Source organism: Panthera pardus, unplaced genomic scaffold, assembly GCF_024362965.1.
Source record: "Panthera pardus isolate Hobbes unplaced genomic scaffold, ASM2436296v1 HiC_scaffold_8, whole genome shotgun sequence".
Lineage (NCBI taxonomy): Eukaryota > Metazoa > Chordata > Mammalia > Carnivora > Felidae > Panthera > Panthera pardus.
This window is the reverse complement of record NW_026527013.1, coordinates 27,001,624-27,018,033: the sequence shown is the minus strand read 5'-3', so window position 1 is coordinate 27,018,033 and position 16,410 is coordinate 27,001,624.

Sequence of the window (16,410 nt, the reverse complement as noted above, 5' to 3'; positions counted from 1 at the left end):
TTCTACACATGTATCACTTATTCAAGCCTTAACTCTGTGTCAGTTTTATAAATCTCCTCTCAACACAGACACGTCAGTTTCTATCAGTTTCCTCCTCCTGATCTCTTGGAACCTTCTGACCTGTACCAATCATAGTGGTGTTCAGCTCTGCCTGATGTGCCACACTCATCCTTGGATGTCCCTTCAACATTATCCTGGCGACTTTCTTACCCTCTCAGCTCAGTGCATCTTCTGTTTCTGATATCCCTTTTCTTCCTCTTTCTTGGTTTCCTCCGATTTTTTGCTTCCTAAGAAAGGATAGAATACAATAGCTTCCTAAGAAACAGTGCATGAGGTAAACATTTTGGAATCTTCTATGCTTAAAACCACCTTCATTGGACCACCATACTTGATTGATAGTTTCTCTACTACAAAATTTCTAGATTGGAAACATTTTCTTTCATACTTTCAAAGGCGGTGCCTCAATGCCTTCTAGTGACCAGGGCTAGTCATGGTCCTAATTTGGGATCCTTCACATATGACTTGTTTTTTCTGGACATCCATAGGCTCTTGCCTTTTCACAGTGGTCAAATGAATATGGTATTTTCACAGGAACAAATAGCTCAGTGAAGGGAATTGATAATTAATAAATAGTATCCCACTATTTTTATGAATAAAACATATGGCAAAGTACTATTTTTAATTTAATAAGTGGAAATGGTTTATTTATAGAAATATATTTGGCACAATTGGCTATTCATATGGAAGAAAATAATGTCTCTGTATCACATTACTAAAAAATGCATTACAGATAGATAAAGATTGAAACGTAAAATATAAAGAAATATTAAACTTGGAAGAAAATTGGGGAGATGACACGTGAAATAGAGTAGAGGAGACCTTCTTAACCAAGAGAGGAAACTTAACATTAACTAATATGAAAGATATATAGAGGTAGATAGATATATAGATACATATGTTTAACTGTATAAAAATTTAAAACATTTGGATGGCAAAAGATACTATAAAGCAAATAGACAAGTGATAGTCCTAAAGTAAATGGACAAAAGATATTTTAAATAAAGTAAGTAGACAAATGATCTTATAAGTTTACAAGAGAAAAACAACCAAATAGAAAATTCACAAAAGAAATGAAAGAGCAGTCAGATACCAAGAACCCCTCTTCTACCCCGGCAAAACATAGGTAGCTGGCTTTTTATTTTTCAGAGAGGTTAAAACGGTTTTGGTTTTTAATGTTTGTTTATTTATTTATTTATTTTTAACATTTTTATTTTTTATTTTTGAAAGACAGAGACAGAGCATGAGTGGGGGATGTGCAGAGAGAGAGGGAGACACAGAATCCAAAGCAGGCTCCAGGCTCTGAACTATCAGCACAGAGACCGATGCAGGGCTCAAACTCACAGACTGCGAGATCGTGACCTGAGCCGAAGTCGGGTATTTACCCAACTGAGCCACCCAGGTGCCAGATGGGGTTTTTAAATAAGGGGACACCAGGCACAGTTGAGAATGTGATAGTGTATGATAGTGAAAAGAGAACAATTCACTGAATGTATACATACTGTACATTAAGACCTCCAACCTCTCACCCATTTAGTTTCCAGAAAATTGACAACTAGAACTTCACTTTTTAGGCAGGAAATTGAAAGGGTCTCCTCTGAAGAATTTGAGCAGGTCAAGAGGAAAGATCTCAGGATATTGACATTATAATTTCCCACAACTGGGGGCGCCTGGATGGCTGAGTCCATTAAGCGTCCAACTCTTGGTTTCAGCTCAGGTCATGATCTCATGGTTTCAGGAGTTCGAGCCCCACATCAGGCTCTATGCTGACAGTGTGGAACCTGCTTGGGATTCTTTCTCTCTCCCTCTCTCTCTGCACCTCCTCTGCTCACACTGTCTCTGTGTCTCTCAAAGATAAATAAATAAATAAACTTAAAAAAAAAATCTCCCACAACTGAATGGCCCAACTTGATCATCTTACAGTGCAGCTTGCAGAAATCACTAGTTGTCAGGAAAAGGAAATTAAAGCAATGATGTGCAAGGAAGCAGGCTTTCCAGAGCACAAGCAGCTGGAAGCAAAACTCCTGTTTAGAGTCACCTGGTCTATGACTATGTTCTCACCACAGATGAGAATGTAGCCTGTTAACACTATGTGATTCAAGACAAGGGACAGCATAATGCTTATCAACATTCCCTTAAATACAAGTGCAAGTTTTTCTGAAAAAGTGATGTCAGCTTTGAGAAAAAGAGAAATATTATATAGCAAAAATGTGCCCCAGTCTACAAGGACCGAACTATACATAGATTGGCAGTTAGGGGCCATGAACAAGCCTTGCTGAGATGTCTGTGGTCATCCCACTTTCTCTACTTACATCTGGAATGGATGGTGTGTGTGTGTGTGTGTGTGTGTGTGTGTGTGTGTGTGTGTGTGTTCCTGCCAATCTATAACTGGAATGTTGCAGATTGGGTTAAGAGTGGGAATAGGACAAAAATCCAAATCACCACAGTCAGAGTCCCAAGGAGTACTTAGAATCTGAAGGAGGGAATGTAAGCTAAGTATGTCCTGGATGTAAACTGATGAGTCTAAGGCAGGAGACCACTGGGTCACTGAGGAAAGTGTGACATCAGTGGATTTTTGAACAATGACTTCTATCAAAAACTACTCATATTTGTTGGATAATAAATTTTTTATTGGTCCAAGCAAGACCCTTCTCTTTTTTATTAACTTATTCCCTTTTATCCCCATCCCCCATTCTCATAAGCAACTATTTCTGATATATTTAAAATGTACACGTATTCTTATAAAATGTATATTGTTGCTTTTTAAATACGTATTTTAAATTCACACAAATCTCATTCTGTTTCTAATCTTTTTACTCAGGACTGTATTTTAAAAAAATTTAATATTTATTTTTGAGAGTGAGAGACACAGAGTGCAAGTGGGGGAGGATCAGAGAGAGGGAGACACAGAAACTGAAGCAGGGTCCAGGCTCTGAGCTGTCAGCACAGAGCCTGAGGCAGGGCTCAAACTCACCAACAGTGAGATCAGACCTGAGTTGAAGTTGGATGCTCAACTGACTGAGCCACCCAGGCACTCCACTCTGGACTATATTTTTAAGATCAATTCATGTAAGTTATGTGTATGACTGCCCCATAGGTGCATATAATGAGCATCTACCATATTTTATTTCTTTATTTTATTTGTATATTTAAGTATATATTAATATGCAAACTAATATATTCCTAAGGTAAAGAAGAGTGGTAGTCATTCAAAGGCCATAAAGAAATTGGAGTTCAACACTTATGACTTAGACAGACAAGGTAGTAAGAACAGGGCTCAGAAAAATAATGGGGTTTAAAAAGTAAATATACAATATTATTCCCTGTGCTGTACTTTTCATCTCCATGACTTATTTATTTTATAACTAGAAATCTGTAACTCTTAATCCCCTTCATCTATTTTCCCATCCCCCACCCCCCTCCCCTCTGGCAACCACCACTTTGTTCTCTGTATTTAAGAGTCTATTTGGGGGGCGCCTGGGTGGCGCAGTCGGTTAAGCGTCCGACTTCAGCCAGGTCACGATCTCACGGTCCGTGAGTTCGAGCCCCGCATCAGGCTCTGGGCTGATGGCTCAGAGCCTGGAGCCTGTTTCAGATTCTGTGTCTCCCTCTCTCTCTGCCCCTCCCCCGTTCATGCTCTGTCTCTCTCTGTCCCAAAAATAAATAAACGTTGAAAAAAAAAATTAAAAAAAAAAAAAAAAAAGAGTCTATTTGGTTTTTGTTTGTTTTGATTTTTAGATTCCACATATAAGGCGGGCACTGAGTAATGCATAGAATTGTTAAATCACTATGTTGTACACCTGAAACTAATATAAATTGTATGTCATTACACTTTCATAATAAATAAAAATTTTTTAAAGATAAATATAGGTTAAAGACCCCAAACGACTCTATTTGTCTTAAATGACCCCATTATTTCTATTATCTAATAATAGTTTGAAAGTTTATCTAAGTGTCTAAGAATCTAAGTGTCTCTTGTCTTTCAAATATTGAAGGCCTACAACTTTTTGTTAATTAATAGACATTGGTTTTCAGCTTTAGGTTTATAGAAAATTTGAGCAGAAAGTACAGAGTTCTCACATATATCCTCTCTCCACAAGTCTCCCTCTCCACAGTTTCCCCTCTTGCTAACATCTTCAATTAGTGCGGTACACTTCTACAGTTGATGAGCCAGCAATGATATATTGTTAACTAAAATGCATATATGTTATATACTCTATGAGTTTTGATAAATGTATAATGATATGTATCCACCATTCCAGTATCATACAGAATAGTTTCATGGCCCTAAAACACTCTGTTCCACTTATTCATCCTTTCTTTCCTCCCTCCTCCTGAACCACTGGCAACCACTGATCTTTTTACTGTCTCTATAGTTTTGCCCTTTGGCCCATAACTTTATTTCTTTAGTATTCCCCTTGAAAAGAAGTTGGCCTTATTTTCCTTTTTAGGCATTTTGTGTTCCAGTAATGCCTGACATAAGAAACAACTGAGACCTGTACATTAAATTTCTGAATGTTAATGCTGAGACAGAAAGAAAGAAATTGAAACTACAAATTTGGGAGTAACATAGAAATTTCAATACACAGTTTAGTAAGACAATATATATATCATGGAATATCAGAGCTAGTGAACAAAGAAAAACTGTAGCTCAAAATTATAGAAAAAATTCACATGAACTATCTATTAATCAACCATCATTTTAAGTAATATAAATAAATGTTAAAATGGACATAGCAACATAAATTCATTAATATTTTGAAAAAAGTAAATATTCTATCACTAAAGTCTTATAGGTCTTTGTCATCATTCTCTAACCCTTGAATAATATGAAACAGTATAATGTGTAGTCCTAGTGCCGAAATTTAATTTCTAGAATCTGATTCTGATTCTGAAATGGGGGAACTCAAAGTGGGGCTGGCACATCTAGAGGAAAGAAAACAAGATACTTTCAAAACTTCCTGGTGGTATTGACAAGGAGCTAGCTCAATTCAAAGGGCTTTCATTGGCCAAAATGTGATGAGTGTGAATGTGTATCAAAAAGAAACTGTTTATGACTATAGGATGACATTATCTGAGTATGTGAAATGCCATAAACATATACTTGAAACATGAAACATATACTTGTAAGCTCACACTGTGCATCAAGAATTGACATGTCTGTAGACATTTGCCTAAGTGGAAGCATGTAGGCTATTAGGGTAAGTTATTTTGGAATGGCATTGTGGGCTGTACACAGTGAAAAAAAATTTTTCATTTCTTTCCTCTACTGTGTAGAGACATTATTATTGGCATCTATGCATCCCACTAAGGTACTTGGAACCAGGAGAAAAATCACGCCAAAGTATGCTATATTGATCCTGCCCATTGTGGCCACTCAACTACCAATAACATTCTGGATTCCCGAGTAACTACATAGGGAACTAACAGTGTGCATGAGTGTGTTGAGAATGATCAGTTTATGCCAATCCATAATTCCCCCCAAAATGCTGCAAGATAGGATATCAAGTTACACACAAAACAGTTTAGGAGAGACATCAAAATGTTAACAGTGATTTTTATCTAAATAGCTGGATTTAACATGAGTTTCACTCTCTTATTTATAAAAACAATATTATAAAAAAAGAGGTTTTGTTTTTAAAATTAAAAAAATTAAACTTCCCATGAGTTTCTTTGAATGCAACAATAATGGAATGTGTTGTTTAAGAGCAGCAGGATTCTGTCCTGATAGTTCTACACAGAAGGGCTAAACTGCTGAAGTTATACAAACAGTGCAAAAGGGAGGGTTTTGAACCCTAGTACCAACAATGTGTGAATGTGGGGCATGTTTTAGCTCCCTTGAACTTCAGTTTCTTCATATGTAAAGTGGAGAAAATACTACCTACTTCATGATTGTTGTGAGAACTGAAGATACATTGATGGCATGGCACATACACATATCTCATAAGCATATATATTATAACTGTCCCAGTCATAAACTATTTCACAGCAGTAAGAGAGGGGAATACAAATACATAGCCACATTTGCTTGAATTTGCATAAAGAAACTCTGGGAGGATAAATATGTGGGAAATAAGTACAGTTTCTTGGCTTGGGGAGAAGAGGGGAAACAGGATGGATGGGAGAAGGTAGAAATGAGACTTTCCACTTTACCTCTTTATACTGTTTTGATTGGTTTTAAAATAAAATTAAATCAACTTCACAATAAATTTAAAAATTTCCCCTCCAAACTCTATCTACCAGGTCTAAATATTTTGCATGATACTTAGTCATTTCTCATGTTTCTGATGATAAATTATCACAGATTCATTTCCACATCCCTGCCTTCAGAAATAGGAATCTGTGATCCTCAGTGATTGCCAGTTAGCACTGCAAAACAAAATATGGTTCAGCTTCTTCACATCAGACTCCCAACTTCCTAGTAAAAGCCTGCTCCGTGTTCTGTGCAGCAAGAAAATTCTTGTGCATCAGAAAATCATAGATAGGTTGATTTTAGGTAACCACATAATTTGTTACTATTTTGGATTCTTCCTTTTTTTTATGAATTCTGAGGAAAATATATTTGGCCAACTAGATTTCTTTGGGAATACCAAATGTCCTGGCCCAGAATAAACAACAGTTGACTACAGTATCTAATACTAATTTCAATAGCTGCTAATGCCAATTATTCTACTGCCTTGCTAAGAAGTTCTAATGTTGAGAAAGTCCAGAGTAGAAAATGGGATCATAATGCTTTGATGCATTACAGTAGGAAGGCTATTAATTTTTTTCACAGATGATTTGTTTCTCCTGGGTGGGCAGAAAATAGAGTGTAGGTAAGGGTGTTATTAGTTTACATTCAGTGTTGGTGTTAAAACTTTCTCTCTGCTCAAGGAATCTAGAGAGATAATTACTACTTGTAATAAATTCTTTATATTCAAAATTTGACATATTACAAGGTTTGCTAATAACAATATTCATGCAGACCCTAAATCCTTCTGATTTATTTTCTCTATTGGGGGAAAGTTTCTTTAAAAAGATTTGAGAATCTGGTTGAACTGCATAACTCTGATGATTTTTTTCAGCTCAGATAATTCAGGAAATGAAAATGTAAGCTATTCATGCCTAAAATGAAGATGTACTATAATTGGAGATCCAGAAAAAGCATTAACCTAGTTTAAAACACATGTCCTTTATTAGGGGAGGAGCACGAACTTTTAAAACATAGCTTAAAGTTCTGTTTTCACTATTTCTGCCTTCATTTTCAGAAATGCCCATACCAAAATTTGATGATTTTATGCCAACATAGACAAGGAAACAGAGAGATTGAACAATCTCAGGGATTTTTCTCCTGTACCTTTAATTCTAGGTAGAGTGCCCTGCTTGGTAGTGGGACAAAATGCAGCCTGACTGAAGTGACAGGTCTAAGCTCTGAATCAATCCTGAAACTCAAGCCTTTAATTTCCAGTCGCACTTAATTAAAATGAAAGGGATATATGGCATAGAAATCGTTGTCACATCTGTAAGCACACTAGTCTTCCCCTTTAGGAAAAGGCAACATTTTTCTTCCAGAGCGCTTGTACAATCTCCCTTAGTTTAGAAAAATAGAATCCCAGTTGATGTTCCAGTTGGAATGCTGAACAAGAATACATTAACCTTGAGTATGTGGAAACTAAAAGAAGACAATATCCAAATGTATTTTCTCGTTTCTTAACTTTCCACATGGATGCCAATGGCTTCCAGATGTATAGTTCTCACTCATATTTTTGCCTTTGATAAAAGCCATTTGTACATTCACCTGAACCCCAAGCCCACTATCTTGTTCCCACTTCAGAGCATTGTACAGTTTTTTTCTTCTGATTGGACCACTCTTTCTTGGATCAGCACATGTCACCTTCCATGTCATTCAGATTTCAATTTAAAAAGAAGCCTTCCCTTCACATCATCTTACCCTATATTATCCTCATATGACACTTTCAGTGTCTGAAATTCTCATTTATGTTAATTATATGCTGATTTCTGTTTCTTTCCAGCTAGAATCTTAGTTCATTCAAGGCTAGGATATCTGTCTTGTTTACCTCTATCTACATGGTCCATTACAAACAAATAAATGGCTGTAAACTACTTAACAAAAGAATTACAGTCCTCTATCCTCAGAAATGGTATTCTAGTAGGTAACCAAAAGTTATTCAGTCTCAAATACTCTACCACTATCCTCAAATGTGACCAAACAAAACTAATCACTTAATTCCAGTTTAAAGCCAAAAGAAATACTTACTAAACACTAATTCCCTGCACCCAGATTCAAAGTATTTAAGAAAGTGAAAGACTCAAAAATTGTTTTGACACTATGTGACCTTATTTTGCTAACTGAATATCATAAAATCTGAATGTATGTGCATAATAAATTGTGCAAAGAAGCCATAAGTCATAGTATCAAAGTTTGAATCCATACTTGAATAAGGTTATAAGGAGGGGGATATTTTAACTCGTTCAGAGTACTAATATGTACATTAATAATGTAACTATTACTGGGATACATGGCTGATTCAGTTGGAAGAGCGAGTGGCTCTTGATCTTGTGTTCGTGAGTTCGAGCCCCATGTTGGGTATAGAGATTGCTTAAATAAATAGACAAATCCTTAAAAAAAATATTGTAACTATTATTACTAATTTTATAAATAATTAGTTGTAAAATTTTTAGAAAAAATTAAAATATCTTTAAGAAGACTCTTGTACCAGGGCACATGGGTGGCTCAATAGGTTGAATGTCTAACTTTGGCTCAGGTCATGATCTTGCAGTATAGAGTGTCAGGCTCTATACTGACAGTGTGGAGCCTGCCTCAGATTCTCTCTCTCTCTCTCTCTCTCTCTGCCCCTCCCCTGTTCACTCTCTGTCTCTGTCTCTCTCTCTCAAGACTAAATAAACATTAAAATAATAATAATAAAAGACTTGTACCAAAAATGTGTCTTCAAGATATGAAACATGAGTTTGTTATATTGTCAGGAAAAATGACAAAGAGGAAAATAACTAATAGAAACACAGAAGAACCCAACCAAAAACGTTAAATTTACTTTTTAGCTATTTAGTCATATTAGGTATATAAGTCTATGAGGTGTTAAGTATAGCCGGGGCAAGATAAAAAGGGATATATGGCATAGAGTTCAACAAAGCAGTTGAAAATCAACAATTACATGTGGTTAAACTTTGACATACCGAAGATTTCCTAAATGCCAAACATTGCAATGGCAATGGCGTATCCTCTCAGTTAAAGCACCCAAGGAGGCTCTGAGTGTTATCCCTACTTTCCAATTGAAGAAACATAGACTTAGAGAGACTAATGAACCTCTCCAAAGTCAAAGAGTGAGCAGTATTACAGCAAGAATTCCAACCTGTATCTTTCCATCTCCACAGCCCATTCTGTTTCTACGTTACCCTACACTATGTAAGTATGTGCTTTTTTATTAATTACCAACATCTTTGCCTGAAAGTTCCTATTTTCATTGTGGGCTGGATCTCCATGGTTGGATACTTAAAACTTAGCATTATAATTAATCATTTTTATGTTGTCATTAACAAATAAAATAGGAAAAGGGAAGTGCCTCTTGAGATATATCAGAACAGTAACCAAGCCATTTCTCAGACCAATATTTATGTTCCCATAAGGCCAAGGGCAAGCTTTGTTTTCATCTTGAAAAGTTTTTTTCTGCTACTAATTTGGAGGATGCATAGAAAGCAAGTGTACAGGCTAAGTTAAATTGTGAAAAGCAAGATACAATGAGAAATAATGTACTTAGATTCAGATGAATCATTCAGGCTTTGGGACTAATGTACAGCAAATTGAGCTCAGTCCAGAGAAAATGTAGATAAAATGAGTTTAGGAGCAAATAATGGGATGCGGAAATACATTTTAAATGGAACAATGCTTCAGTTTAATAGTTAAGAAACTATTTTAAGAACCAAGGCAAAAAAATTCTCATAAAATTGACTAGTCTCTATGCAGGCATAGCAGAACAAACTGATACAGTAGATAAGGTGATGGTTGTATTGCTAGAAGCTTATAAGTCAAATAAAAAAATGATATTGACAATGTTTTGATATGGTGAAGGGGATTAAAAATGTCATTCAATAGAGATTTTCCTACCTTTCCACAAACATTTTCAAATATTATCAGAAGATTAAGTGCTCTCTAAACCATGAGTGAGTAAGACAAGTCTGAATCTTGACTCTACCTTTATTAGCTTTGTGATGAAAGGAAGACACCAATTTCTCTAAGCTTCCTGATCAACTAAAATAGAGTTAATTGCCACCTCACAAAGTGGTTAGGAATAAATAAGATGGTGCATGTGAGAGGAGTTTGTGATCTGTAAAGCATTATAAAAGTGAAAGTTTAAATGTTAATAATAATAATAATAGAAATTAAAATGAAAGGTGATATCCTACAGGAAGTGTTATTACCTTACTTAGTGAAAATTAAAATACATGTGTTTATAAATGCATAAAGAAGTTAGATAATATTAGAACCATAACTAGTGACTTGCAAGGCTATCTATGATATTAAGTAAAAGAAACAACTTGCATACAGCATGATTTTATTTCAATAACAAGCAATAAATATGCTTATATGCTTGGATATATTTGTTTGGAGGAGAAAGTTGTGGAAGGAGTCATTTCAGGCTGTGAGGGGAATGAAGGAGTTGTTCAACTTTCATATAAAGCACACACGCACACACACACATAGCTGTATCATGTGCTTTCTTAACCACAAGTCCATATTATATTTGTAATGTGAGAAACAAAGGGGATTTTTAAAAATAATACTAGTAACATAAACCCTTAAAAGCAATATTAATAATATCCAAAAAGATTACCAAATTATGTAGCAGTATCCAAATTTATAGAATCACATGTCTTGTTACCAGTTATTCTAGCTGATTACTCAACATGCTTCAAATCAACTTTGAACTACCATCACAAACCACAAAGTAGGGCAGCTTCACTGCCCACCAAAATCATCCCTGTAACATCAAAGTAAAGGGCATACCATGGGATCTGAACCTAGCCTGAGGGCTCAGGGGCTTTGTGGCATCTGAAACTCTGATGGAGTGTGGGTCACAGGGAGTGGGAGAGGGAGCACTTGTTAAGGACCTTAATGCATACCATGAAGCTCTTCAAATTTGGGAGCCTTCAGGCTACCCAAGAGCTCCATCTACCTAGATGATATAGGGGAGTCAGTATATTGTATTGGTTTGCTGAGTTTCAAGCCATTTCAGGTGTATCTTCCACCTACAGTTAGTATGGGAAAAGTAGTGGCCATGTTTTCTGTTTCTTTTCAATTCATTTAGAAAAGGCTCAGAAAGGGGCGCTTGGGTGGCTCAGTTGGTTAAGCATCCAACTGTTGGTTTCGGCTCAGGTCATGATCTCATGGTTCGTGGGTTCAAGCTCCACATCAGGCTCTGTGCTGATGGCATGGAGCCTGCTTGGGATTCTGTCTCCCTCTCTCTCTGCCCCTCCCCTGCTTGCTCTCTATCTATCTCTGTCTCAAAAATAAATAAATAAACATTAGAAAAGGCTCAGAAAGCATAGAAACTCTATAAAGGAATATGACCAGATATACAAAACAAGCATTTTATGTTTAAAGGCTCCAAGTCAGAGAAAGCCTAATGAGAATCAAGAAATGAATTTTAAAGAAATGTGTAGCACTCTGCTTCTCTTTTCTAATCCTTTGTTTTTTGTTTTATCAAAGTCTGCTTCTGTGGAGAGAAATTATGATGTTTGCCAGAGCAGATGTTTATGTGACAAATCAGAGAAGGCGTTGGAGATGTTTAGGAGGGGAAGTGAAAATCTTCGTGAGCAAGGCAGTATTTATCATTCTTTGGTGACTTCTCCAAAGTGTTAATAAGTTTTCCCCAGGTGTTTGGAGTGGTTCCCTATCCCTTACCCCTGCTCAGAGAGGGAGACCTCCCACAGAAGGAACACTTACTCAATTGCTGTATATAAAGACTAAAATGTTGTCATTTCATTAAAAATGTTTTCATTTCCTCTGGAAACACTTCTTTGAATTCAGGGACCTCTTTGTTCTCACCGAGGGATCCTAAGGTGTTTCACTTTAGTGGCCATTTGAGAATGGAACCTATTGTGGGTCCTTGGTTTTCCCAGCTGACCCTGTCGTACCTTCAAAACAGCATCCAAACCACAGAGGTACATCTTTGAAAGAGGCCAAAGGCTTTGAGACGGATATTCTTCTATCTAAATTGAGAGATGAGATGGGGCGCCTGGGTGGCTTAGTTGGTTAAGAGTCAGACTTCAGCTCAGGTCATGGATCTCAAGGTCTGTGGGTTCGAGCCCTGCATCAGACTCTGTGCTGACAGCTCAGAGCCTGAAGCCTGCTTTGGATTCTGTGTGTCCCTCTCTCTCTGCCCCTCTCCAGCTTGCACTCTGTCTCTCTTTCTCAAAAATAAATAAACATTAAAAAAATTTTTTAAATTGAGAGATGAGCTGGTACAGAGAGGAGTGCTCTTCTAATCTATTCAAACAAATGATACGGAAGGGAGCCAGTGTTAAGCAAATGAAGGCTGCCTCTCGCCAGGGGATTGCTCTAGCTATGTAGCAGGTAGGCTCAGAGGGAAAAGCTCTGGCTCCTCCACAGAAAGGCATGAGCCCAACAATGTTCCTTTGAACATGAAATGTTGCCTGTTGGCTCTGCAGAATACATTGGACTCTGTTCTAGCAATATTTACTGGGCCTAGTCAGCCTGGGTTCCAGCTTGGGAACACTTGAACAGACACATTTAAAGCCAGTCTTTCTTTACGCCTTCAAGGTACAAGAACAGCGACAGTAATTCACAGGACTGTATTCAGAAAACCTAAACGTTACATGAAAGAGAATGTTTGAAGGGAAGAAATTCTCCAAAGGTGGGCAAAGAAAAGAAAAGAAAAGAAGGTGGTGGTAGAGTTGCCGATTCATGGAGTTGAAGAGTTCTGGGCCTAACTGGGTTTCTCAATAGTATCCAGTACTGGAAATGCTGGCTCCCCAGGGTCTTCTGCTCTTTGTTTCTTACGAGATGTTAAGGAAGATTAGCATCTCCTCACAGACTTAGGGGCAGAGGAAAAAAAAAAGAAGTTCTAATAGAAAGTTGGAAGTGAACAAAATGTTTTAACAAACATTGAAATATGGACAGATATTCTATTTAAAGTGTGGTCATCCTTTTATTGGTTTGTTTTATAAAAATATGCTAAGAAAATTAGATTTAAAGAAGCTTTCTGAATCTCAAAGAATGAGCTTTTATAGAAATCCAAAGGAGCTTTAGCAAACCTTAAGATTTGTCAAAAGATGATGAAATGCAACTAGATGAGTTTGGAGAGGTGACAAGTTCAAATATTGAAGCAGTAATGAGCTTGAGAGCACGCCAGGAGATGAAAGAGATTTTTTGGCACTTTGGGGGAAAAACAACTACCTTTCTTGGTACATAACATGTAGCACCTTTTTTATATAGTTTACAAAAGAAAAAGTTATTCACTTCCTAAAGTAAAGCTTGCTATAAAGCCTCATTGGCTGTGTCTTTGAAAAACATCAATCACATCAAGAGAAATGGGTACAAATTCTTAGCCATGGTATAACTTTAAAATTCCATTTTCAGAAAAAAAATCTAGATAATTAGGCTTTCATGAATACATATTTAGACAATTTAGACAAGCCACTTTTATTTTGCAAAAGTTAAGTTTGAATGCAGCAAGATGTTAAGCTTTGAACAGTGTCACTGACACATTTTTCAATGATGGATCGCACTTGGAAGAATGAAAGCTTGAATTCAGCTCAGTGTCTGGTTTGCCCTTTGTATGAGAATGAGTTCCTGAGAACCCCACTGCAAGGGTGTGGAGAGAGAGCTCCTGGAGAGTGGGACAGGGCCTGAAACCTTATGTTGTAGTTATTTTTGCTATTAAGTTAACAGTGTTGTTATCAGTGCAACTATAATTTTAAATGGACCTTTCAGACTAACAAATAGCAGCTTCTAAAAATAAATTGGTTTTCTTCCCATCTATTAAGTAAAACTATGTGTCATTGTTAACTTAATTTCTTTTATATACATTACAAAAAAAAAAAAAAAACTTAGAAAAGACAAGTGCCCAAGCCATTTTTATTGAATGTGCAGATAACTTGATTGTCCTTGCCTCACTAAATTTCTTTGCTGTGTTGGAACTGTGATTACTTTCTGGGAACCTAGAAAGCATTTTTTTTAGTAAAGATGTGTTTCTGGGGAAGTGGCTGTGAGAGGTTTACCATGGAATAAATGGACTTCAAAGAACTCTGGTAGACCACTTGTGACAGACTCAGGTTCTCTGTCCCCTGCACCCTTTCTTTCCTACTTAGCCTCCCTCTTGGTGAAGGGAGGTTGTTTTTTTGGTTTTTTTGTTGTTTTGGTTTTTGTTTGTTTGTTTTTTTGACACAGTTACATCAGAGTTGTGCTATGAGGGCTGTGCTCTTAACACCAGAGAGGCTGGTTTTATATAACAGATTCCATCCCAAGGAATCTGAAAAGTTTAAGCCAAATCCCACGGAGGGCAGTGAGGTGCCACCAACTCTGATTCCTCATCACCTTCCAGAATAGACCCAGGAACACTGGTTTCCCCAGCTCTGACCAATGGGGAGGGTAGAGGAGTAAAAGAAGGGAGGAAGGGGGAGATCACTAGGGAGAAAAGGGGCCTAGAGTCAGGCTAAAAGAGCATAATGAGAACAGAATTAAAAATTTGGCATCATACTCTGGACTCTCAGAATGCTTGCAGTCAGCTACTAGTAAGATTGTATTTTTTCTGGCAATGGACTGTACATGCATACCTCCTCAGACATTACAGAGTGTAATAGAGGGTTACATGCAGATTGTAAAATAAACTGCTAAATGTTCAGAAAATAAAATCTATTTTACACATGGCAGTATTCTCTAATGTAATGTGGACTTTTGAGGATTATTTAAATTAACAGTAACAGCAAGATGGCTTCAAACCCTTCTTACCTCTAAAAGAAACTTGGCCCCAATTGTCCATTTATTAAGAATAAGCTTAAATGGGTAAGACAAAATGATGAAAGTAGTAATCCAAGTTAGAAAGCCAGATGAAGTCAGCTATCAGATACTGATTTTCATTGTCCCTACATACTGTAGAAGACCTTGTGTAGAGACAGGGACTTTTTATACAGCATTTATGTGACTTGAGATTGCTTTTATGCAGACTGCATTATGACTGTATTGTGTATTATGCTGTGTTAGCTGCTCTTTCAGCATGATTCATAAAATCAGGAGAGAGTGGGCTCTTCCGAATTCTAATTATTGTAACTATTTCAATCATATGGAAAGAACAGGAGAAATGACACGCAGTGATTCTCTTATTATTTGATCCTCAAACAAACACAGGTATTTGCTATATCCCACTAAGTGGTCAGGCATGCAAGGAACTTGAGCAATATCATTCTTTCATCCATCTGGCTTGGCACAGTCATCTTGAATGATACCAAGATGAAAGCAACTTCCTGACCCACAGGATGTTATGGCTCAGCCCAACGGGTTTATCCTGCAGGCTGTAGTAATGGCATTTTACACTGTGCTTCTGCCAGATATATGACATCCTAGATACCTTGTGGATTTCTTTTCCTTCAGGTTTAAGGTAAAATGCCACTTCCTCAAAAACGCACTCCTGATGTGAGTAGAGTTTCCAGACACTCAACCCTTCCTCATTATTGTCTCTTACTGCACCCTATTTTTGCCATACTTCTAACACAGTGTAATTAGATATTTATTTTTCCACTTACATAGCAGCAAGCACAATAGATATCTGTTGAGAGAGGGATATCTGTCATCAATGGTGGTTCCAGAAGGCCCTCCTCATGAGGCTCCCCAAGGCCTGGATATGAGCTCCAAAGAGCCCCCTCCCTCTCACCTTTCCCCCTCTGAGCCTGACCAGAACTTTATGTGAAGCTGTGCTAAAAACCAAAATGTCATAATTCTGTCTAGAACTTATGAAGTGGATAATTCAACAAGCAGATCTACTGAACAAAGTACATTAACAGACAGCTCACACTAGACTTAAAAAAATACTAATAAATGAACATGAAGATGTATACATCAGGAAACATCAAATAAATGCTAATGAAAACATACTTGATACTCTTCTTACACACACACACAATGTGCTTAAAAAACATAACAATTAATTGTTAATGAATTCTAGTTTGAGATCAAACATAAACCTTCATCCACTGAAACCTGTTTATACTGTTTGGGAAAACACAACATAGAGGGACAGAGGGAGCAAAAGATGATTTTAGTACCTTTGACCCACTCCTTCAAATTTCTACTAAAGAGGTAATTCAAGGAGTGCTTGG